The sequence below is a fragment of the Acipenser ruthenus genome, chromosome 3 (assembly GCF_902713425.1).
Source record: "Acipenser ruthenus chromosome 3, fAciRut3.2 maternal haplotype, whole genome shotgun sequence".
Lineage (NCBI taxonomy): Eukaryota > Metazoa > Chordata > Actinopteri > Acipenseriformes > Acipenseridae > Acipenser > Acipenser ruthenus.
The window spans coordinates 37,353,206-37,377,102 of NC_081191.1; the positions used below are offsets into that span (position 1 = coordinate 37,353,206).

Here is a 23,897-nt window from a genome sequence, read left to right on the forward strand (position 1 = left end):
CTTTGTTTACATTTGGCCAAAGTATTACTTACACTTTAAAGAGAAAATCTGTCATCATCAACTAAATGAGGTTTTTGTTCTAGTTCAAATATCTTCCATTGAGCGGAGTCTGCAACTTCATCAGTTTACATCTCTGGCGAATTCCTGTCTGCCAAAACACAACTGACAACACAATGCTGCAAAACTGAGCCTTCTGCTCCAGTGTGTATTATCTGATAGCATTGTCGCCTGTTCATCCATTGCAGGACAAACTTAAAAACAGAGTGGGTAAAGTTTAATGCTGCTGCTTTATTTTGCTTTCAGGTAGGCCCGTCGTTATTTTTTGGAACATTGTTCTGTACTGGTAAAAAGCTTCCTTCCAAGACGTTTTGTGATGTGAAGTTGAAATAGCATTCCTTTTATCACTTCATGGCATGATGTTAGGTAAAAGGACCCTTATTTGAAGTCTACAGGTTCTTTTCTTATCAGCTCTGCATCCACTCTCACTGCTGCTAACGGAGCAAGTGCTTTTTTTAAAACCTGTGACTGGTTGAGTTGGGAGGGATGATGTGAAACATTATTCGAAGGCTTCATTGTATTTTTTTTTTTTTTTACCTACCAGACTACTTTAATGCTGTCGGAGACTTTTTTGAAAGAGATTGACACTTGTACAAGCTTTTGAAAAGCTCAGGTTTATTACTGTCGAAACTGTTAAATGTCTGTTCTAATCACACACACACACAGTGCCTGAAGTTATTTTGCTATTGTAGAAAAGTTAGTGTGATTCTCAACTTTTAACCCTTTGTCCTGTAAACTGGATGATTTAATTTAATTTATTAATTTATTTATTTTAAGTTGTATTTCAGCTAGGCTCCCGAGTGGCTCATCCGGTAAAGGCACTCCGCATGGAGTGCAGGATATGCCCTATAGCCTGGAGGTTACCGGTTCGAGTCCAGGGTATTCCACTGCCGACCGTGGACGGGAGTTCCCAGGGGGTGGCGCTCAATTGGTCGAGCGCCGCCCAGGTGGGGAGGGCTTACTGGTTCCAGAATTCTATGTTGCTGGCGCTATATGAGGTATCCTGGCGCTAGAATCTAGCGCCATAGCACCAAATTTGCACCCCTGTTATATAATGTAAGTAATGCATACAAAAATAAATGCATGAATCCCCTATCCTCACTACATAATGAATGCACAATAAACACAGATTAAAATCAAGTGACTGTGATTCACTTCATTCACAATGGTTACACATTATATAGTTAGTGTGAATTGGCTTATGTTATTTAAATACCAGGGCCACCCAGCTCTCATTTCAATTAAACTTATTCATACAATTTTAATTAACCTGACCATGTGAGACCTGATCTGAGTTGGTATGCTGTATTACTAACCTTAATAGAGCAGTTGGCGCTATTACACAATAGCTCTACCAAGCTTAAGAGCTCATTCAACATACATGCTGTTGGAGCTACCTTGTTGGTTTGGCTCTAAATATTTCTTAACAATACATTTGCATACACCACCCACTCAATATATTGCGGGTGTCGGGGTCCAATATAATAAAATATAATAAAATAAAAAAAGGCTAACAAATACCGTCTTATCGGGTGCGTCAGGGTCCAATATAAATCCTCTACGCCACCTGTTATTTGTCATTTTTCATATAAAAAGCAGCACACTGTTTTAATTCGTACTGCAGAGGGTAATTCCTTCTCATCAACTTAAGTCTCCAATTAATTTTATGAGTCTTCCTCTCGTTTCTCGCTGTATTGAAATAATCCATTCACAACATAGGAGGCTTGTTGCTAGGGAGCTGACGTCACTGCCTTGTTGCTTTTGGTAGTGCATTGCTGCCACAAGTGAACACCTTGTTGGTTAAAATAAAAACCGCTTCAGCAAGTAGATATTTAATTTGCTTTGTGTTATTGTGCAATGCATGTGTATGTGATAACAGTATGATAGTAATGCTGTGTTTGTAATTGTTTTGTATATTTTTGTTTGTGATGTGCAATACGAAATAAAATGAACAGTAATTCAAAGTGAAATTGCTTATGTATATTGCAGTTAGACTGTAAAAATGGGGAGCCAACTCCAGGACTGTGATATATCCGAATTCACAGTATAGTGAGAGGCGATATAACAAGGTGTGGGTGTATATGCAGAAGTATATAGTGCACAAAGGTTGAACGGGTTTGCTGCTGAAAAGTTTGCAATACTGTGGAGGGTGCTGTAAAATATTGGTAAAACAGAACCTGAAAATGAATAATGGGACTGCCATTTGCCAGCATTCATCTTAATTTAACCACAATGTTCCAACACCCAAAAGGGAAGCGTTTTACTTTGAAAAGTACAGTCTGTTACTAATGTAATAAACGATCACATAGAGCAACATGGCTAGCATAAACCTTGATAAAACAAGCAGACATTAAACACAATGTCTTATACCATAAGATGAGCATTTTTGAGCAGTAGAGCACACTACTGTTGCATAGCTTTAATGAGGGATATTTTTGCATTGTAGTATAGTATTTAAAAACAATTGTACTGGTAATATTGTACCAGTACCAAAAAAATAAAAAATTTAAAATACACAGTATTAAATTTAAAGAAATAACCATATAGTTGTGCCCCCCCATTTCATATGATTTTAAAGTGTTGCTGCTGCCTGTTGTGTTGTATGCTTGGTGATTTGAGAAAGAAGTAAGCCACGTTATACTGCATTTGACTTAAGGTTGACAAAGGCAGTGAGCTTTCCTTGCTTTACTGTTGATCGGAGGTGTTTTTTGACATGCTTTTTGGCGGTACAGGGCTTTCAGTACCGATTTGTAAAAATATTTCTAATGCCCCCCTTTGCCGCTTGCATTCTTCTTCTTCCTGTTTCTTGTGTTTATGCCCACGAAAGAGACATCGTTAGCTGTATTCAAGCTAAATTAAACTGATTGGAATTTACTTGTGCTGCCCTGCAAAAGTGATTGAGAGTAAGTTCTGGGTCAGCCAGTTTTGTGTGAACACGAGGGAGATACACAGATACACTGCCTCGCTTGAAATGTCAATGAGTGAAGTTCTTCCAGTTTGCATGCAATTCCGTATCTGTTTAAAAAAAAAAAAAAAAAAAAAGACACTTTTCGTTTTGGGGTCACCCCATGACTTTGGGCCCTAGGCAGGTGCCTAGTTTGCCTATGCATTAATCCGGCCTGCTTAGGGCTCTTTGTTTTCATTTTTTTTTTGATCACGTGATGTCCCTTTTTTATTTTTTGGAGCCGACTCAGTTTGATTAAACTTTAGGAAAAGTGTTGATTATGAAACAAGTTCACTTTTAGTTTTTTTTCCCGTAACTTGATTGAGACTATGATTCTGTTTCATTGATATTGTAAAAAAAAAAAAAAAGGAAGCTCCTTTTTTTAATGAAAACCAAACACAAACAGCGAGTGAAGTTAAATTAAATTAAATCATAATTAAGAGGAAACTATTATTTGCAAAACAGGTTAACATTTTTACAACCAGTTATTAAGATTTGAAATCTGGGGAGAGCAATTTAACTGAAATTGCTTTTTGTGTTTGATTTGAATTAAAGCTGCCTTTTTTTTTTTTTTACATTGTCAATGAAACAGAAGTTATGGGAGAAAAAACAAAAGTGATCTTGCTTCACAATCAACGCCTTTCCACAATCAGCGAGTTTAATTAAGAAATGGAGTCGGCTCAAAATAACTTTAAAGGGACATCATGTGACAAAAAACAAAGAGCCCTAACTGTACTGTATACAGAAGACATTCCTCCAATATGTAAATTTATATGATCAAAATGTAGATACAAAATGAGCATGTGTGATTTATTCACATACCAAGGATGTGAATAAAAAAATTACAAAAATAATCTTTATGTTGAAAAAAATATTGCAGGTACACTAGGACGCAGCAGGTAGCCAAATGTATTTTGTTGTAAAACTTACAGTAAAACTTAAATTCACATGTATTATGTATTCTGTGAACATTTTGCCATTGGAATTTAAACCTTGGTTAAAGCCATATGTAACTGAATCTGAAGTGAAATTGTTTTAGATTTAAATGTTATTTATGTGACTCATTTTATATACATAATTTGAATACGAAAGAAATAAAAGCAATCCTACATAAAATTATTATTATTATTTATTTATTAGCAGACGCCCTTACCCAGGGCGACTTACAGTCGTAAACAAAAGATACATTTCAAGAATCACAGTACATGTATTAATACAATTAAAAGCAAGATAAAATACAATGACTTCAGTTCTAGTAAGTACAGGTATATGACAAAATACGATTGACTATTGGAGCAGATAACAGTGTCAGTAATAGTTACATCAGGATACGATTAAATGCAAAATACTACAGATTGAATAACACTTGTGGCAGATTACAGTACTCTGTAAAGTACAGGATTAAATGCAGTAAAATAGGGAGCAGATAAGTGCAAGTAAAGCGCATTAAGCAAGAGTGATAAAGTGTCCAGAAAGAGGAGTTCTACAGGTGCTGTCTGAAGAGGTGAGTCTTGAGGAGGCTCCGGAAGGTGGTCAGGGATTGGGCAGTCCTGACATCTATGGGAAGGTCATTCCACCACTGCGGGGCGAGGGTGGAGAAGGAGCGGGCTCTGGTGGCAGGGGAGTGTAGAGGAGGTAGAGCCAGTCTTCTAGTGCAGGAGGAGCGGAGAGGTTGAGTGGGTGTGTAGGTGTGTAGCTGGGTGCAGTCTGGTCAAGGCATCTGTAGGCGAATACAAGAGTCTTGAACTGGATGTGAGCGGTGATCGGGAGCCAGTGGAGTGAGCGGAGCAGTGGAATTGCGTGGGAGAAGCGAGGCAGAGAGAACACCAGGCGAGCAGCGGAGTTCTGGATGTGCTGGAGTGGACGGGTGGCGGACGCAGGGAGGCCAGTCAGGAGGGAGTTGCAGTAGTCTAGCCGGGAGCCTGGACAAGGAGCTGGGTGGTGTAGTTGGTGAGGAAGGGTTGGATTCTTCGTATGTTGCTCAGGAAGGGTCGGGTAAGAACATTTAGCAGAGGAGAGAGTAGAGGAGAAGGAGGAGAGGAGGGAGCGGTAGAGGTCTAGGGCAGCAGGGAGTTTGGTTCTCTTACATTTCTTTTCAGCAGATCGCAGTGTGGTTCTTGGTGAACGGAGCACAGAGGAGAGCCAGGGTTGGGGAGGGGATGGGCGAGCAGGTTGGGAGATGAGGGGACAGAGGTAGTCGAGGGAGGAGAAGAGGGTGGAGGTAGCGGAGTCTACAGAGAGTTGGAAGAAGGAGTCAATAGGTGGGACGTGAGAGAGAGCAGTGGAGGCAAGGACATTGGGGGAGAGAGAACAGAGGTTACGGCGAGAGGTGACAGTGGGGGTAGGAGGAGCAGGGAGAGATGGGAGAGACAGAGAAAAAGAGATGAAATAGTGATCAGAGAGATCCAGGGGGATGACAGAGAGGGTGGAGGGGCAGCAGGCCCTCGAGAAGGTGAGGTCCAGTTGACGACGAGCTTTGTGGGTAGGAGGGGATGGAGAAAGACAGAAGGTGAAGGAGAGGGAGGAATCCGGCAGAGTGGCTGGGGTTGGAGAGATGGATATTGAAATCACTTTATAGGACAGTTGGGGTAGACAGAGAGGGGAGGGAGGAGAGTAGATAGTCGAGTTCATCGAGAAAGTGAGCGAGAGGTCCAGGGGGGCGGTACAGTACAATTAGCAGGAGTTGACAGGGATAGGTTAGTTGGACAGCATGAAATTCAAAGGTGTTAACAGAGAGTGAGGACAGGTCGGAGGGGACAGAAAAGAGTAAGGAAGGAGAGAGGAGAAGACCAGTCCCACCTCCCCGTCCAGTGAGACATGGAGTATGGGACAGGACATAGAGAGAGGACAGGGTGGCAGGAGTTACAGTGTTATCAGGGGACAGCCTGGTTTCAGTGAGAGCAAGGAAATCGAGAAAGAGGTGGGACACAAAGGCAGAGATGAAATCAGCTTTGTCAGCAGAAGAGTGACAGTTCCAGAGTGCACCAAAGAGAGTACGAGGGGGGAGAGGCAGAGGGATGAGGTTAGAGGGGTTGGAGGAGCAGCGGTGGAGAGAGGGCAGAGGACGAGAGTAAGAGGACAGAATAACAGGGATGTGAGAGACAGTCATAGCAGGACAGGCGAGACAAATAGGCACAGTGGGAGCGAGAGCGGTGGGGGGGAGGGTACAGACCTGGCTAGTAGATGGCGTCTTCCAGAACACTGTTAGGTTCGGATCTTTTCCAACAGCATCTCGGGGGAGGCCTCCCCTCGCTGGACTCCCACAGCTAGACTCTCACAGCTAGACTCCCACAGCTAGACTCCCAGCTAGATTCCTGGTTCTTTTGTTGTGAGGCTCTTCGGTTGGCTTGCGCTTCATGCTGGTGCAATGATATAGCAACTAGGTGGATAAAAGCTGTGTGTAAACCAATCAAATTGCAAATCAACCTCTATTCAATTTAACCACACTCACCTGGTACTAATCAAACACTACATCACCTAATTGAAACACCTTTATAATGTTACTTAAATATAGCTAATGTAAATTACTTGAAGCAGGATCACTTACCTATCTGCCTCAGGTTATCTGTAGGCTGACCACTAGTAGATTCACTCAGCTTAAGTAGCCTCCACTCTCACTTTGCAAGGGAACTGGTAACAGCTGCTAACTATCTGCCTCAGACTCTGGTTACCTGTAGACCCGGATGTGCCACAAAGCAGTGAACTGGCCATAAATGTTTTTATGGTGTTTTTTTAAAAACTCCGGCAGCAGGTGTTTTGGTCAGTGGTGTAAAAATCTACTACTGCTTTGGGTGCTTTATGATGGAATTATTACTTGAATTCTCTGAGAAGACATAGCATCTGTTGCCAATTAAACTTTGCAAGATTTTCATTACGTTTTTTTTCCAAAAGACTCTTCGATGACTGGTTACAATAAAAAGCATTCAAGCTCAATCAAAAAGTGCAGTAAACGTTTCAACTAGGCACTAGTTTCATTTTACCTTAAATTGTAGTGCCCCAAACATTTAGCGTTTTGTCATGATCCTTGTGTTCTTGATGGACTAATTAGTATGACTCTAAATCAAAACAATAACAATAAAACACTTTTATTTTTCAATCAAGAAACATTTGTAAGGCTACAAGTAACTCCATATTAATACACCTCATAATAGATTGTTGTACAATTCATATGTACACAGTAGATGGTTTCACCTCTTGTTTCAAGACCCATAAATTTGATTTGTCTACTTTTTCTTCCAGGGATCTGAAGGGCGTGGTTGTGACTCTGAGTAGCAATGGTCATCTGCAGTGCTCCTATCTGGGAACAGATGCTTACTTATTCCAGGCTCCCAAAGTGGAATCCAGGGAGATCAGTTACGATGAATTGGACGCAGAAATGAAGGCACTGCATAAGACAATCAAGGAGTCCTCAAAGACACAAGGTACAGTAGTCCAGGCTGGTCTACCTGCAACCTATTGCAGAGCTTAAAGTGTAAGCAGCTTCAAATGTCTTTACAAGTATTTCAAATTTCTCTTACTAGTTTTTGGTTGTCTGGAGAATCCATGCTAGGACTGAAAAGCCTTCCTCATTCCATTCAAATCATGTGACAATGTGACCTTTTAACGTTGCCAGCCTCACCTGCTGTCGATGACTATATTTATGTACTGTGTAGTAGGTGGGTTAAGAGATGTCAGATGATTTAAATGGTATGAGGAAGGCTTTTCAGTGCCAGCATTTAATAGGCCAATGATTGCAAACACCATAGAAAAGTAATTAAAATGACATTTGAAGCTGTAGTTGTGGTATCGTTTTGGGATGTATACTGAAGCATTGCCTGAGAGGCTGGTCTCCTAAAACTAAACTCGAGAGGCTGGTCTCCTAAATCTAAACTTGAGGTTCTTTAACATGACCAAGTAGAAACCCATTACAGATAGGAATCTTCTGTGATGATTTTAAGGCATAGTGTTTACATTAATTGTCTTTTAAAATCTCAATATTGAATACTAAACAGGGTTGTCAACAATGTTATAAATGAATGACATATGATCCTTTTATCAAATCCTAATAGCCTTTTCTCAATTGCATTTCTTTCCTTTGGTCTGATGTTCATTGTTTGAATATTCGAATGATTTGTGTTTTAAGTTTTCCCCTTGTGAATATTACTGATTGGCTCTAGTGGGATATATGACTGCTTAGAGGTATTTTCCAGATGTCTCCTGATTACCTCTGATGTCATTTTCTCATGGGTCTCCAGCTATAAAGTACTCCCCCAGAAGCAATTCATTTTAAAATTCAGTTCCCTAGTTGCATTAAAGAGAGCAGGGGTTCAGACTTAAACACAAACTATTTTATTATTTGAAAAATGTATATAATGTTTACTGTGAAACTAACAGCCCTATCAATTGGAGATTAACCCAGCCTTTCAGACGGCTAAAAAATATGTGATGTTCTGTGATGTTAACGTCATTTATGTTTTCAGCAAGATGTGATTCCTCGTGCTAATTCTTCTGTGACCTTTTTATTCCCTTATTTTCTAACAAAGTAGAACTAAATAAATATTCCTAATGGATGGTTTTCACTGATAACAAATCTAATTCTTTTACACAAAGAAATGGTTATTAGGATCCCTTCATCTCAGGGATCACTGCCCCTGTTAAGATCACCGTACATTGCCTGTGTTGCTTCACCTGTTCTGAAACTAGAGAATAATCCCAGTTCGGTCTGTGTGAAGGCCGGTAACTGTATACTGTCACACATCAGTCTGTATGAAGATAATGGTGTCTATTTTAATAACCTAACTGTGGCGGATCTTAATACACCCACATTAAATATTTAAACCTGATTTCAAGTGGAGTATATCCCACTGTATTTTTATTGTACAGCATTCACTAATGTTAATAAGTGGGTCAACAAAATGCTTGCATGCATCCCACAGGTTGTGCTCCCTGACCTAGTATATTACCTCATAGCTTGGTATAAATGGCAGCAGTGTGGAGTAGTGGTTAGGGCTCTGGACTCTTGCCCAGAGGGTCGTGGGTTCAATCCCAGGTAGGGGACACTGCTGCTGTACCCTTGAGCAAGATACTTTACCTAGATTGCGCCAGTAAAAAAAACTACTGTATAAATGGGTAATTGTATGTAAAAATAATGTGTAAAAAAAGAATGTAATTGTATGTAAAAATAATGTGATATCTTGTAACAATTGTAAGTCACCCTGGATAAGGGCATCTGCTTAGACATAAATAATAATAATAATAATAATAATAATAATAATAATAATAATAATAATAAATAGAAAATGCATGTTTCACATTTGAGACCTCTCAAGCAAATGGAAGTGCACGACAGGTAAGATTCATGGAATTGTGCTGCTTGCTAAAACATCTTTAAGGTAATTGTTAGTAGAGACCTATGGTTGATAACCCTGATCTCTGCAATGCAAACTGCCCTGGGATGTTGTATGTGAGAACTTTCGCTCCCTAATGTAAACAGGACATAATTAATTGCATTTCAGTCTTGCATTGCTTTTTCCAGCTGTCAGCTCTCTATTAGGGTCTCCCCCCCTCTACTGAGTTTTAGTTAGGATGTCTAGATATCTGATGCATGGAAGTCGTGTTGTTTGTTTTGGTGAAGATTAAGATACAGTAATCCATCGCGTATCCGCCTGTCACATATCCGCCCTAATCGTTTGTCCGCCATAATCATTCTCTTCAGCAACATTAGTTTATTATTGAACAGAGCAGATGTATTTATTTACTGCCATTATATGGGGCTTGTCATGCATATTCATAAACTTGTTCCCACCCCCCTGAACCTGCACCAGAGCAAGCAGATACAACAGATGAGCCAATCAAAATGCTGAACTTTGGGAGAGGAGTTGAGAAATGTTTCTGATTGCACAGGTTGGATTTTAGCAGCTGATGTTATGAATTCATAAGACATTTTTGACAGGAAGACCAGAAGTAGAACCGATGTGAAATGAAAATATATAGTCAACTGACTTATGTGACCAGTGATATGTTAATAAAAATATCAAAACAATTGCAATTATTTAGAACAATATATTAACAGAATAAGTACAACAAAGTAGGAGACTAGGTGAAGTGTTGTGTTTTAAATCTTACAACCTGTTCAGTAACACTTGAACTTGGCATGACTTGCTTGTATATCTGAATAGGTGCCCTCCCCCTTCTGCTTCAAAATGTGGGATCCCTGTCGAGTGACAAAGGATTACGGGGTTACAGTACAATAATTACTTCCAATTTGGTGAAATCTCTGATGGTGCATACACTTACAGAAAATGTGCAGAAATGGCTAGATGTACTCTGATACAGATAAAATAACAACCCTGCCTTTTCTTGCAGATATCTTGCCTTTGTCAGAGAAAGATGATTTGACAGTAGCTATTAACATTGGCCCGAACATGGATGCGATATCTGTACGCGAGCTCATAAATAGCCTTTTATAAACAGTAATCAGTCTGGCAGGTCATTTTGGATTAAAAGTATGCCTAAGGAAGAAGAATTTGAGAATTTCAAATTTGAGAATGCAGAATTTTACTGCTGTTACAGTTAAATTATTTGATTTCCTATGTTTATCACCAACTAGCTAACAGTTCACTTCATGAAAACTGTTTACTGTACAGTAATCTTCACTAGGGGTGCACCGAATCCAAGTTTTTTGGATTCGGCCGAACACCGAATCCATCTCAAAAGATTTGGCCGAATACTGAATTCTACAAAAACTGTCAAGAAAACTGAAGGAATCTGTTGAATGAAAAACAGACTGGCAGCTACTAAGAAGGGACGCGCAGAATCTATAGTTTTGAGCCTTTTTAGTTAATAGTATTTTTATTACCAAATGGAAATATATCCCTTAATAATAATAATAATAATAATAATAATAATAATAATAAGAATAATAATAATAATAAGAATAAGAATAAGAATAAGAATATTTTAGTTTGAAACTTACACAATTTACCGCTAGCCCCGTCCCCCCCACAACAGAAATGTCAAAATACAGAACCGTTTACCTTTACAAGAAAGGAGAGCTGCATCTTTGCCATAACCCACTATTTTCTTTTATGACGTTTCAACCCATGTCAACTGCTATAACAGTGTGTATACATCACTCGACAACACCCACAATTCGTGGTTTTTAGGCACTTTTAACAAATCTGTCTGAAGATTTACAATCATCCTCCACCAACGGCAGCACCAAACAAGTGAGTGAGACAAATAATCTTCAATATCCTGGGAGACAGTCAGCATGGTTTTAGGAAAGGGAGATCATGTCTAACTAACCTGCTTGATTTTTTTGAGGATACTACATCGACAATGGATAATTGCAAAGCATACGACATGGTTTATTTAGATTTCCAGAAAGCTTTTGACAAAGTCCTGCATAAAAGATTAATTCTCAAACTGAACGCAGTAGGGATCCAAGGAAATGCATGCACATGGATTAGGGAGTGGTTAACATGTAGAAAACAGAAAGTACTGATTAGAGGAGAAACCTCAAAATGGAGCGAGGTAACCAGTGGAGTACCACAGGGATCAGTATTAGGTCCTCTGCTATTCCTAATCTACATTAATGATTTAGATTCTGGTATAGTATGCAAACTTGTTAAATTTGCAGACGAAACAAAAATAGGAGGAGTGGCAAACACTGTTGCAGCAGCAAAGGTCATTCAAAATGATCTAGACAGCATTCAAAACTGGGCAGACACATGGCAAATGACATTTAATAGAGAAAAGTGTAAAGTACAGCACACAGGCAATAAAAATGTGAATTATGAATAAAATATGGGAGATACTGAAATTGAAGAAGGAATCTATGAAAAAGACCTAGGAGTTTATGTTGACTCAGAAATGTCTTCATCTAGACAATGTGGGGAAGCTATAAAAAAGGCCAACAAGATGCTGGGATATATTGTGAGAAGTGTTGAATTTAAATCAAGGGAAGTAACGTTAAAACTTTACAATGCATTAGTAAGACCTCATCTAGAACCTCGTTACAAAAAGGATATTGCTGCTCTAGAAAGAGTGCAAAGAAGAGCAACCAGAATTATCCCGGGTTTAAAAGGCATGTATGCAGACAGGCTAAAATAATTGAATCTATTCATTCTTGAATAAGGAAGACTACGTGGTGATCTGATTCAAGCATTCAAAATCCTAAAAGGTATAGACAATGTCAACCCAGGGGACTTTTTTGACCTGAGAAAAGAAACAAAGACCAGGGGTCACAAATGGAGATTAGATAAAGGGGCATTGTGAGGGTCTGGAACCAACTCCCCAGTAATGTTGTTAAAGCCGACACCCTGGGATCCTTCAAGAAGCTGCTTGATGAGATTCTGGGATCAATAAGCTACTGACAACCAAACGAGCAAGATGGGCTGAATGGCCTCCTTTAGTTTGTAAACTTTCTTATGTTCTTATGTTCTTAACTCTGACAGGGACTAAAAAAAAAAAAAAACATACCCAATTGAAATACCTTTTCCTTAAAAATAAGTTGTTTTTTGCAGTTGATTATCTACCCAGTTTAATTCACCGTTCCTGAATTATCAAAAATAAAATTATATTTAAGGTTCTTTAATATTAACTTAATTTACATTATTATTATTCATTAAATTCACCTGCAATTTGAAACTTAACACCCGTTTATTGTCTTTTTTTAATTACAGATACTAATATCCATGTATTATAAAAAATAATAGATGGGCTTCAGTGAGTTAAAGGATAATAATTCCATCTCGGGTTTCTGTCACAGTTTATAAACTATAACTAAAATATATATATACCCCCTTGAACATTTTTCACATTTTGTTGTACTTCACTGCCGTTGAACATCTTTTTTTATTTCCTGCAAACTGTAGATAAAACGAAAGGTTCATCTGTTTTGTAGTCTTTTTTTTCTGATATTTGTGATGCCCCGCTTCTTGGACACGCTTTTTCAATTTTTTTTTTGTTTGTTTTTATTAAGGGGAGTGCTCTGTAGGCTACGCAGAAACAACCAATTTAAACGTCTCGTTCTTATAATTGAAGAATATTTATATATTGTTTAATTTTGAACACAGGAATAAAAACAATTATTTGACATGCTGATTTTGTATATATACAGTACTGTGCAAAAATTTTAGGCAGGTGTGAAAAAATGCTATAAAGTAAGAATGCTTTCAAAAATAGACATGTTAATAGTTTATATTTATCAATTAACAAAATGCAAAGTGAGTGAACAGAAGAAAAATCTACATCAAATCAATATTTGGTGTGACCACCCTTTGCCTTCAAAACAGCATCAATTCTTCTAGGTACACTTGCACACAGTTTTTGAAGGAACTCAGCAGGTAGGTTGGCCCAAACATCTTGGAGAACTAACGACAGTTCTTCTGTGGATTCAGGCAGCCTCAGTTGCTTCTCTCTCTTCATGTAATCCCAGACAGACTCGATGATGTTGAGATCAGGGCTCTGTGGGGGCCATACCATCACTTCCAGGACTCCTTGTTCTTCTTTACACTGAAGATAGTTCTTAATGACTTTCGCTGTATGTTTGGGGTCGTTGTCATGCTGCAGAATAAATTTGGGGCCAATCAGATGCCTCCCTGATGGTATTGCATGATGGATAAGTATCTGCCTGTACTTCTCAGCATTGAGGAGACCATTAATTCTGACCAAATCCCCAACTCCATTTGCAGAAATGCAGCCCCAAACTTGCAAGGAACCTCCACCATGCTTCACTGTTGCCTGCAGACACTCATTCGTGTACCGCTCTCCAGCCCTTCGGGGGACAAACTGCCTTCTGCTACAGCCAAATATTTCAAATTTTGACTCATCAGTCCAGAGGACCTGCTGCCATTTTTCTGCACCCCAGTTCCTGTGTTTTCGTGCATAGTTGAGTCGCTTGGCCTTGTTTCCACGTCGGAGGTATGGCTTTTTGGCCGCAAGTCTTCCATGAAGGCCACTTCTGACCAGACTTCTCCGGATAGTAGATGGGTGTACCAGGGTCCCACTGTTTTCTGCCAATTCTGAGCTGATGGCACTGCTGGACATCTTCCGATTGCGAAGGGAAGTAAGCATGATGTGTCTTTCATCTGCTGCAGTAAGTTTCCTTGGCCGACCACTGCGTCTACGGTCCTCAACGTTGCCTGTTTCTTTGTGCTTCTTCAAAAGAGCTTGGACAGCACATCTGGAAACCCCTGTCTGCCTTGAAATTTCTGCCTGGGAGAGACCTTACTGATGCAGTATAACTACCTTGTGTCTTGTTGCTGTGCTCAGTCTTGCCATGGTGTATGACTTTTGACAGTAAACTGTCTTCAGCAACCTCACCTTGTTAGCTGAGTTTGGCTGTTCCTCACCCAGTTTTATTCCTCCTACACAGCTGTTTCTGTTTCAGTTAATGATTGTGTTTCAACCTACATATTGAATTGATGATCATTAGCACCTGTTTGGTCTAATTGTTTAATCATACACCTGACTATATGCCTACAAAATCCCTGACTTTGTGCAAGTGTACCTAGAAGAATTGATGCTGTTTTGAAGGCAAAGGGTGGTCACACCAAATATGGATTTGATTTAGATTTTTCTTCTGTTCACTCACTTTGCATTTAGTTAATTGATAAATATAATCTGTTAACATGTCTATTTTTGAAAGCATTCTTACTTTACAGCATTTTTTCACACCTGCCTAAAACTTTTGCACAGTACTGTATATATATATATATATATATATATATATATATATATATATATATATATATATATATATATATATATATATAAAATGTACATTTATGCCGGACGCACACAGAGAAATAGGACTACCGTTTATTTCAGACCCCGTCTGTTTCGCTACGTGGCCGGTGTGAAAGCCTGCATCATACAGTATTTAAAAAAATTAAAATTAAAATAAATGTTACGTTGGTGTGAAAGGGCTTTTAACTAAGTTTTGTACTCTAAAGTAACATTTAAACTTGCCAGCAGTCAAAAGCAATAGTCTTATTGGTTTTGGTGTGCTATTTAAAAGCTCTTGTGTATGTTGATGTAGTTAAACCTACATTATTTGGTGGCCTTTCCGTGACCTTTCCGTGTATTCTCGTTTTTTTTACGCAACTCACCCTTGTACAAAAAATCACTGTGCCAAAATCGTATCCTTAATCATCATATATGGGTGTAAATTCAAATGATGGAGGACTGGCATCTGTATATGGATCAGTAACAAACACCCAGTCCCCTGATGCTCTTGGTTCCACATCTTCTTCATCATCGCTAATGATAACTCAGCATCACTGTCGCTGCTTTCGTAATTCTCCGAACGTGGCTCAAACTCTTCATCTTTCCTGTTCTCAGAATCAGTCTACACTGCCATATTGTTTTTGCAATCAAATACCAATATAAAATAAAAGTAAACAAGCAAAATTGTAAAAGTAATACAATGAAATACTATGTATATAGTTTAGATCGTTGATTGTTTGCTGTGGTATCTCCAACTCTTCTCAATGTCTTCCCAGATAGATAAAGATTATTTCACGGAATGCAATTGGATAATAGTCACATGATGATTTCGATCCCTCCTTCCCAACTTCAAAACACATATCACATTACTAACACTGCCTCAGGGCATGTATACAAAGAGATCAGATTGAAAAAAAAACATAGAATAAACGGCAAACCTTGACGTATGCAGGTACGGCACGGTACTGCAAGTGCTCTTTCATTTGACGTACATGCGTACGCCCTGGAGCTGAAGTGGTTAAACCTTGCCTTTGACCTGGGGGAGTAGATTTTTGTCTGTCGAGATGGAATGATGGGTTCTTTACAGTTAATTCCATTTGGATACTGTATGTAATAGCAGTAGGCTGGTATTGCAATGATTGTGCTCTTTTCATTCATGTATATATAGTATCAACCTCCTTTTTCTTTCTCTCTTTCACAGCAAGCTGTCAGCACTGAAGTAGAGGGCGAGGAAGTCCTGTCTATCACAGTAAAGGTATTGTGTGTTTTGAGAATTGGCTTGCAGCAGGTGGCTTCTATAGAGCACTGGCCTTACAGTGGCCTTCCATCCCCCTTGACCCCTACATCTTTCGTTTTTATACTTTGCCATGTAGCAGCCTAAGAGTCTGGTGCAGTTGCAATGCAGTTCAGGTAGCTTGTGCAGTTCAGTTCAGACATGCACACATACATCTCACTATATGGCATTGTCACGTTCACCAATGAAATTTCATAATGTCTACCAATGGCCTCTGTTGAGATTAGGACTATAAGGTTAACCTGGCAAAGCATTGGCAGCATTGACATAACACTGTATTGACTTAACAAATACTCAAATTGTCTACTGAGTTTAAAAGTAATACCTGTAATAAAAGACCAATAGTTTTGTCATATATAACTGGCTTTGATATTCAGACTGCACCAATATATGCACTAATCATCTTATGTAGGGGTGCACTTTAAATACAATTTTTACTTTATTTTTATTAACAATATGTACAAACAGCATTTGTGAAAAAGTGTAGGTTAATTTGTAAATCTAATAGTTCTACATTGTTCTATTCTAGTTTAAGTAAAATCTAAATCTTTTTTTCGTGCTGCAGGTGAAAATAAAAACCAGGTTTGTGGTGCAGAATCCCAAAGTGACAGTGAGTGTGCAGCCTCCTCTTGCCGTAACTCAGGACCAGTTTGTTTTAGATTCAGTGGGTAAGTGTGACTGGATATGTACCACTTGCTTAATTACACACAATTGCATTATTTCAAACAAACCATTTCTCCTTTCCAAGAGATAAACCCCTGGTATATCACAGTATTAGATGATTTTAGATAAAGAAAGTGAAGCAGTCTACATTTTATATTATTAGGTAACACAGAGAATTGTATTGAGAACACAGACACATGTCATTAAAGATCCCTCTGCATTTTTAGAGAAAGAACAGCTCTGTAATGATTTACTGTAATGGCATCTAGCTTTGTTTTATAGAAAGGAAGAGCTTGGTGTTTTACTAGCTCTGTGCTTCTCTTTCGTAATAGTATTTATGCCCTTGTCTGTAATTGCTTTCTGTTTAGGAAAAAAAAAAATACCCAAAAGTGGCTCAATTGGGATGAAGGAGACAATGCATTAAAATGTTTTAAATAAGCAGTTGCATGGCATAGAGAGAGCCTATCTGTGCTGAACAAGCCAAGGTTGGAATGTCACCCTATACTGGAATCCCAAAGCACTACCGTACCTACTGGATAAAAGGCTGGCGCTTTCGGGTCCTAGACCTGTAATTGCAGTTGTCACCAGGAGAACCCTTTCAACAGGTTAAATCCTGTAGCTGGAGAAACAAAGATTACTTATTCTTCTGACAATGATGTATTACTGTTTTCTTTGTTACAACCTGGATTCTGGATAAAGTAACATTAGGGACTGCTGATGCCACAGGCAGCAACTAAATTACTGGGAGAGGTCATGCATTTTCATAACATGAAAAAAAAGTCTGTGAAGAAAAAAGCAAGGTTATTTTTCTTTCTTTTTTAAAGTCTTTTTATGTTTTGGCAGTGATTGCTTTGTCATTATGTCGATCTATGGAAACGTTTTAAATGAACTTTGCAGTTAAGGTGGTCTGCATGAGTTTTCATGCATCATCCTACTCACATAAAATTACATACATCCTCCGTTTTTTTTAAATGTACTTTTATTTTCTACTAGCTACTGTATAACTTTTCAGATTTTTTTTTGGCTCTTGATTAAACTGGGACAAACATTCAATTGTTCCAAAAAAAGTATTTGTATTTTGTCCCCCTAAATAAATTTCTCTAATTAAAAGCAATCAATGGAGACATTTTATTTTTACAGCAATGTAAATAAAATACAGTATAATCCCCTAAAAAATGAAGAAATATTCTTAGTTTTCATCTAACCCCATCAACCTTTCATAATCCACCAAATACTCCTTAGTGGTTACAATTCTAATCAGACTTTGGACTTTCTAAATTAAATATCCGAAATAAAGACTCTCTAACAATCAGCAGCTACCTGCTTGTATATAAATACAAAGCTTTAGCAGTGGTTTAGCTTTCACCTGACCCCTAGATCTGCCATTTTGTGCAAGCAGAGCTCTAAACTAATCTGCATTTGGCAGCACTTTTAATCAACTGTTTTTAACATTTAATTACAATGGATAATTTCAGTGGAAACTACATACCGTATTCCTTCAAATTTAGATTTAGGATGCGCTTTTTAAAACATTTTTTTTTCTTCTCAAAAATAGCCTGCGTCTTAAATTTGAGTATAGTATAGTGATGTGTGAATTAAAATAGCCAACAAAAGACTTGACTACCAGAGTACACAAACAGCAACATGACTGACTGCCGAGAAAAGACGAACAAAAACGTGACTGCCCGATCTCGAATCATTCAGTCAGGCATTTTCAAAGAAGCGTCATTAGCTTCCTGAGGAATTCGAAGAGAAGCTTTTAACATTTTCAGCGTTTCGTTATTTGGCTCAGTTTTAACAAACCAGCTTGGACAGATCAGGAATGCTGATCAGACCCCTGTATTTTTCGACATGCCAAGCAATACTGCAGTTCACAAATTGGGAGAAAACCAGCTGTGAGTAATGAGAAGCAGCACATAGCTGTAATGCTCTGTGTGATAGGAGACAGCTGCAGATTTCCTCCATATGCGTAATTTGAGGTTGTATCTTTGCATATAATGCATATGTATTTTATGATTTATTTTTTCCTGAAATTGAGGGTGAGAAATTTGGGCTGCGTTTTAAATTCAAAGGAATGCAGTAATTTTGGAAAATTCACTGTTTCATATATCTGCTGCTGTCTTCCTACCTCAGTTTATTATTTATATATGTCCACCCCCCCCCCCCCCCAAATAAGGAGCAAACACTTTAAACATTTCTTGAATTTTTGATAGACAGTATAGATATTTTTCATATGTGAATAGGTAAGCACACGCTTGTTTCAATGGTAAAATTGTAACATTGTAGCGCACAAGGCTCCCTAGTGGCTATGCCACTGGAGGAATTTTGCCTCCAGATATAGTTTATATTCAGGTTCTTTATATTCTGTCCTGTGTACCCGCCTGTCCAGTTAGGAATCTTGTAGGTTAAAACTGGTGTTGATCACTCTACGATAAAACCTCTTTCGGCAATTTTTGAATTGGCTGCCTTTGAAGGACATTGTTCCTCGCTGGAGGGTAAACGTGGTGCTTAATGCACCCATGAAGCCTCCATTTGAGGCTATGCATTCAGCTGAGCTGAAATTGCTATCTTTTAAAGCAGCTTTTTTGCTTGCTATCACATCCGCAAAGCGAGTGAGTGAGATGCAGGCATTGTCTATCTCGAAACCCTGCTTATTTCTTACAGAGGCCAGGACAAAGGTCACGCTCCGCACCAATTCTGCCTTCTTGCCGAAGACTATCTTGGCTTTCCGTGTCAGCTAGTCTGTGGAATTGGAGGCTTTCCATCCACCTTCTTTTCAGTCTGACAGAGAGCGACAGCTCCATACACTCTGCCTAGTTTGGGCCCTGGCTTACTATGTTGACAGGACGAAAAGTTGTAGGCACTGTACACTTTTTTGTCTGCTTTGGGGCAAAGTCCCGTGGTCAAGCCCTGTCTAAGCAGTGGCTGTCCAAGTGGACTATGAGCTGGCCAACTTGCTCCCTCCAGAAAAGCTCACTGCCCATTTCACCAGGTGTCTTGCAACTTCATGGGCTTTATTCCAGGGTGCATCTGTCAAGAAAATATACATTTGCAATGGGGCGGTGTGGGCTACACCCCATACCTTCACTAGATTCTATAGGCTAAATGTCATAGCTCCTCAAAACCCTGGTTTTGGAACTAGAGTGTTAAGGGCAGCTTCCCAGTTAAAACACAGGCATAGAGGTGAGATTCTCCATCAATTTTTCACCCTAGCTACTTGTTACTGGGATGCCAAATGATTACGCACAAGGCAACCTCTTGGCTTAGCCTTGTAGCATCCCGGTCATTCTGCAATCATGCCTTTGCAAAGGCTTGGGTATTGTAGGAACAATTCAATAATTGATAATTTAATGTTTATCTGGGTTGATTAGTTCTCTTATTAATAATATTTAATTGACATGTTACAAAGATTGAGGATTTACTATGAACACACATTCACGTGCAGACACAAGGAATGTTAAATCAACAGTAGTATTTTATTAAGTACACAAATAATAAACAGAAATCAGAAAAGTCAGAAAGTAAATCTCTTAGTCTCTAAGCACAAAACTCAATTCTAAACTCTCACTACACTCATGTTGGCTAGCAGACAATTGAAATATGACACCGCCTGTCTCCTCACACAGGCAGCACTCGAGCAAGCTTTGACGTAGCAGCTTGCTCACACACAAATGCCCACATACAAGCACAGCCTCAGACTGAAACGATGCAGACTATCTTAGAACATATCACATTAAGCTTATTAATGGTATCTAGATTAAGTATATGGTAAGTTTACTTTTAAAGAAGTTCTTCATACAACAATATGACGTAGATTACTTATAGTTACTTCATCAAGTTTCACTAAAAGTTATTTCACATGCAAAGTGTGCAAACTAAATAATTAACAGTTCAATTCTATGTGAATGTGTTACAATTAATTAATTTAGTTCCATGAAAGGAAAATGCAACTGGAATTATACTCAACGGTTCCTTGAAGCTTAGACTTTTGGTCCGCTGGTTTGGAAACTCAATCTGTTGAAGTGACCAGTACCAAAACTCTCCTCTCTGCAACAAATTCTTCAATTCTACATTGGATCAAACTCGGCAACAAAGCTTTCAATTCTCGATAGAATCAACAAACAGCTGCAACAAAGTCTTCAGTCCTCGGGATAGGATCCACAACAACTCCCGTCCGCTCTGTCTTCTTTGCTGAATCTTTTAGTTACACAGGGAGCAGGGCACAATTTATTTTGGATACTGTGGTTTTAGGTGTACAACAGACCCAGACTGGTTTGTCTGATAACAGTCGCTGTAAGTTTTATGGCAGTCCTCCAGTCGGGCCTCAGTCTCGTTGCTTGTGGTCGTTGACTCGCTTGCAGCTTACTTCCTCTTCTTGGTCCGTTTTCAAGAGTCCCGGAGTTGCAGCTTTGCTTAGCAGAGTGACAGCACCTTGTTTAGCATTCGATGTGGAGCGCAAAATGTTTAGTTTTGCTTGGATATTTATAGTCTTTTTACTCTGCCAAGTAGCCAATTTCATGAGATAATTTGTGTATCATGCCTTTTTAACTCACAAATCTTTGAGATTTGTCCTTGTCTGCTTCCTTTTGTCCAGCAGCTTGTTGTTGTGGTTGGGACTTGTTGACACCTATATTTTATGTCTTCCTTGCACCAAACCGCTTGTGTTTGCAGTTTTGTGGTCTCTTCACTGTCCTTTCAGCCTCACCCAGTCCAGATGCCCCCCTCCTAGCCCTGGTCATCTTCAGTTCAGTATTCCTGCCAGGAACCAAGGGGCCCTTTTCCTTAAGACACAGCAGTTTGCTTTTTTTTCCTAAGACACCGCAGTTTCATTAATTAGTCCAGTTATATCATTAGTACACGTTTAGGCATTAATATCATATTCAGGGAATATGTCCCACAGTATACTTACTCATTCAGTTATGGTTACATTTCGTACTTGAAAGGGAAAGTTAGATTATTATCATAACCCTGGTTCCCTGAAATAGAAATGTAACCATTAACCTTCAAGGTTGCTGCGTCCATTGTGAATGCAGTGCTTTTGATCTCTTGTGGGTGGGTCACGACTGCGTCACAGACTCAAAGAGCAGCTTTGATATAAAGTATTCAGGAGATAAATATTCATTCGGTAAAGTTTTGGGAGCTGCTTATCATATCTGAGATCAACAACTTAGCTGTTTTTAAAGGCTCTGATCTTGGAATTATACCAGAAAAAACTCCAGTTAAGGCTTAATTAAATACTTTGTTTTTAGTAGTATCTTTTGAGGATTCAGCCACATTGGAATGCTATAGGAGCTGAACAGATTCAGATTACCTCATTTAAGGGCAGTAAAACACTGGCTTTCTTAGCAGTGCTAAATTTTCCAGTTATGTTAGCTGGGGACAAGGAGGACCACTTGCCTGAAAATCAACTAAGGTGGTCCAGAAAATGAAAATATATTATTAGAATTTATTTTTAACTGTACACATGTCTGAACCTAAAACACAAGGGATAATAGCCTTAAATCGTACATATTGTATACTTTCTCTGTGTATATGTCATTTGTGCAGTTTTGAAAGAAGCATGTGATAGCAAACATTTATTTTCTCAAAAAAAAAATGATATCTGGTTCAATGCTAGATTTAAAAAGATGTTTTGTAGTCTGTAAAGGTGCAGTCTGCACCCCATTTCCTAACAGAATATCACACTGGTAATAACTGACAAATAAATTCAAAAGTGACAAGCAAAAAATAACTGTAGCCATCAAATACAACTAAAAACATGCATGTGCATAATTAGTAAACACAGCAATAACATAGATTGAGAACTGTATTATTAAAAAACAAGAAGCAAAAGAAAGTCTTTAAATACAATAAATGAGCAAGTAATGTGATTAACTGGTCTATGTTTAACTGATCAGTTAATTGATGAATTGCTCCATGGCTAGTAGTCAGTTATCATTTCTTGGGTGTCAAAGCACGACCCTGGCAGATGCCAGATATTATGGGAAGTAGCTGGCTGGTTATTGTTTTGTCTCGTACGAATACCTCACAAAAGTATGGTAGTATCTGTATGTAAAGCGAATGGTTTAAACTGCATAACAGTTAAAGGAAGTATTGCTTTAGTGGAAAGCCCTGGAAGGAGTTGCCTTTCATTCTTTGTTTTGCTGTGACTAATGGTGTCAATCTTTAGCCCGGATTCCAGTGTAAAATTGTATCACCCACTGTTTATAAATGTAGGTGAGTCTAAAGGTTAAAAGCTTGTTTTCATGCCTACTATACTCTCTATTGAAAATGTGTGTCATCATGTCAATTTAGTTGATGCAGCACAGGGAAAGTGCTGCAGGCTGCATCGCTTTGAGCACTTCTTACAGAGCATCTCAGTTTGTAGTTGACTCTGATTAATGATGAGTGAAAGTTCACATACTTTACCATTGTAATCTGACTACACTTTAGCATATTACATATCAGTATTGTTCTCAAATAAAAGCTATTACTTTTTTTGGAATTCTTTAAAGATTCTAATTAAATGTCTTCTGAAATAACGGATAGTTTTTTTTTTCCAGGCAGAAGCTAACCATTAGTACATACTTGCACATCAGTTATGTTTAATTTAAATTGTTACAGTTTTTGGATCTCTTTTAGCTGTCTTTATAAATGTAGAAGCAATAAAAAGACGCTATTAAAAATCTTTGACAAATGTTTTAAATCGAAGTCTTCATACAGTGTAGTATGGCTTGTGTGGACTCCAGTATATTGGGGCTTGGTGTTGGTTCATTCCTCAGGCGATTAGATATGCAGTGTCGATCGGCACAGGTGTGAATAAGTATATGTTGTCAGCTACGAATATAAACTCATCTGAAAAACAAAAACCAGGGTTTTCCAGATACGTTTTTATCTGTGTGTACCTGAGATTGTAGTCCATTGTGTCATAATTTCTACTGCTAGCAAGGCTCTGAAAACTATAAATCCCTTTGGCAAAGTGGTTTGCAGTGCGCAGGTGTAGAGGTGTTGCAATGTGTAAACAGATGACAAACAACAGCAATGTGTATTGCACAGTTTAAACCACAGGTACAGTCCCGAAATAGTATACATGGTATAAACACACACAGAACACAAACACGATCACAAGTCCAGAGTGAGTGTTTTGGTTCAAGTGGTGAAATACAATTTATTCGTGTGCAATAGTGCAGTGCTGTCCGGGTTAGTGCTGGCCTTTAGCGACAGCTCCCGGAAAGTGTTAGCCGGCTA

At 38.7% G+C, this 23,897-nt stretch overlaps 1 pseudogene; it reads left to right on the forward strand.

Annotated features, from left to right (window-relative positions):
* LOC117972376 (protein PTHB1-like) overlaps positions 1 to 19,411 on the forward strand; it is a 52,815-nt pseudogene extending 33,404 nt beyond the window's left edge.
* The last annotated feature ends 4,486 nt before the right edge of the window (positions 19,412 to 23,897 follow it).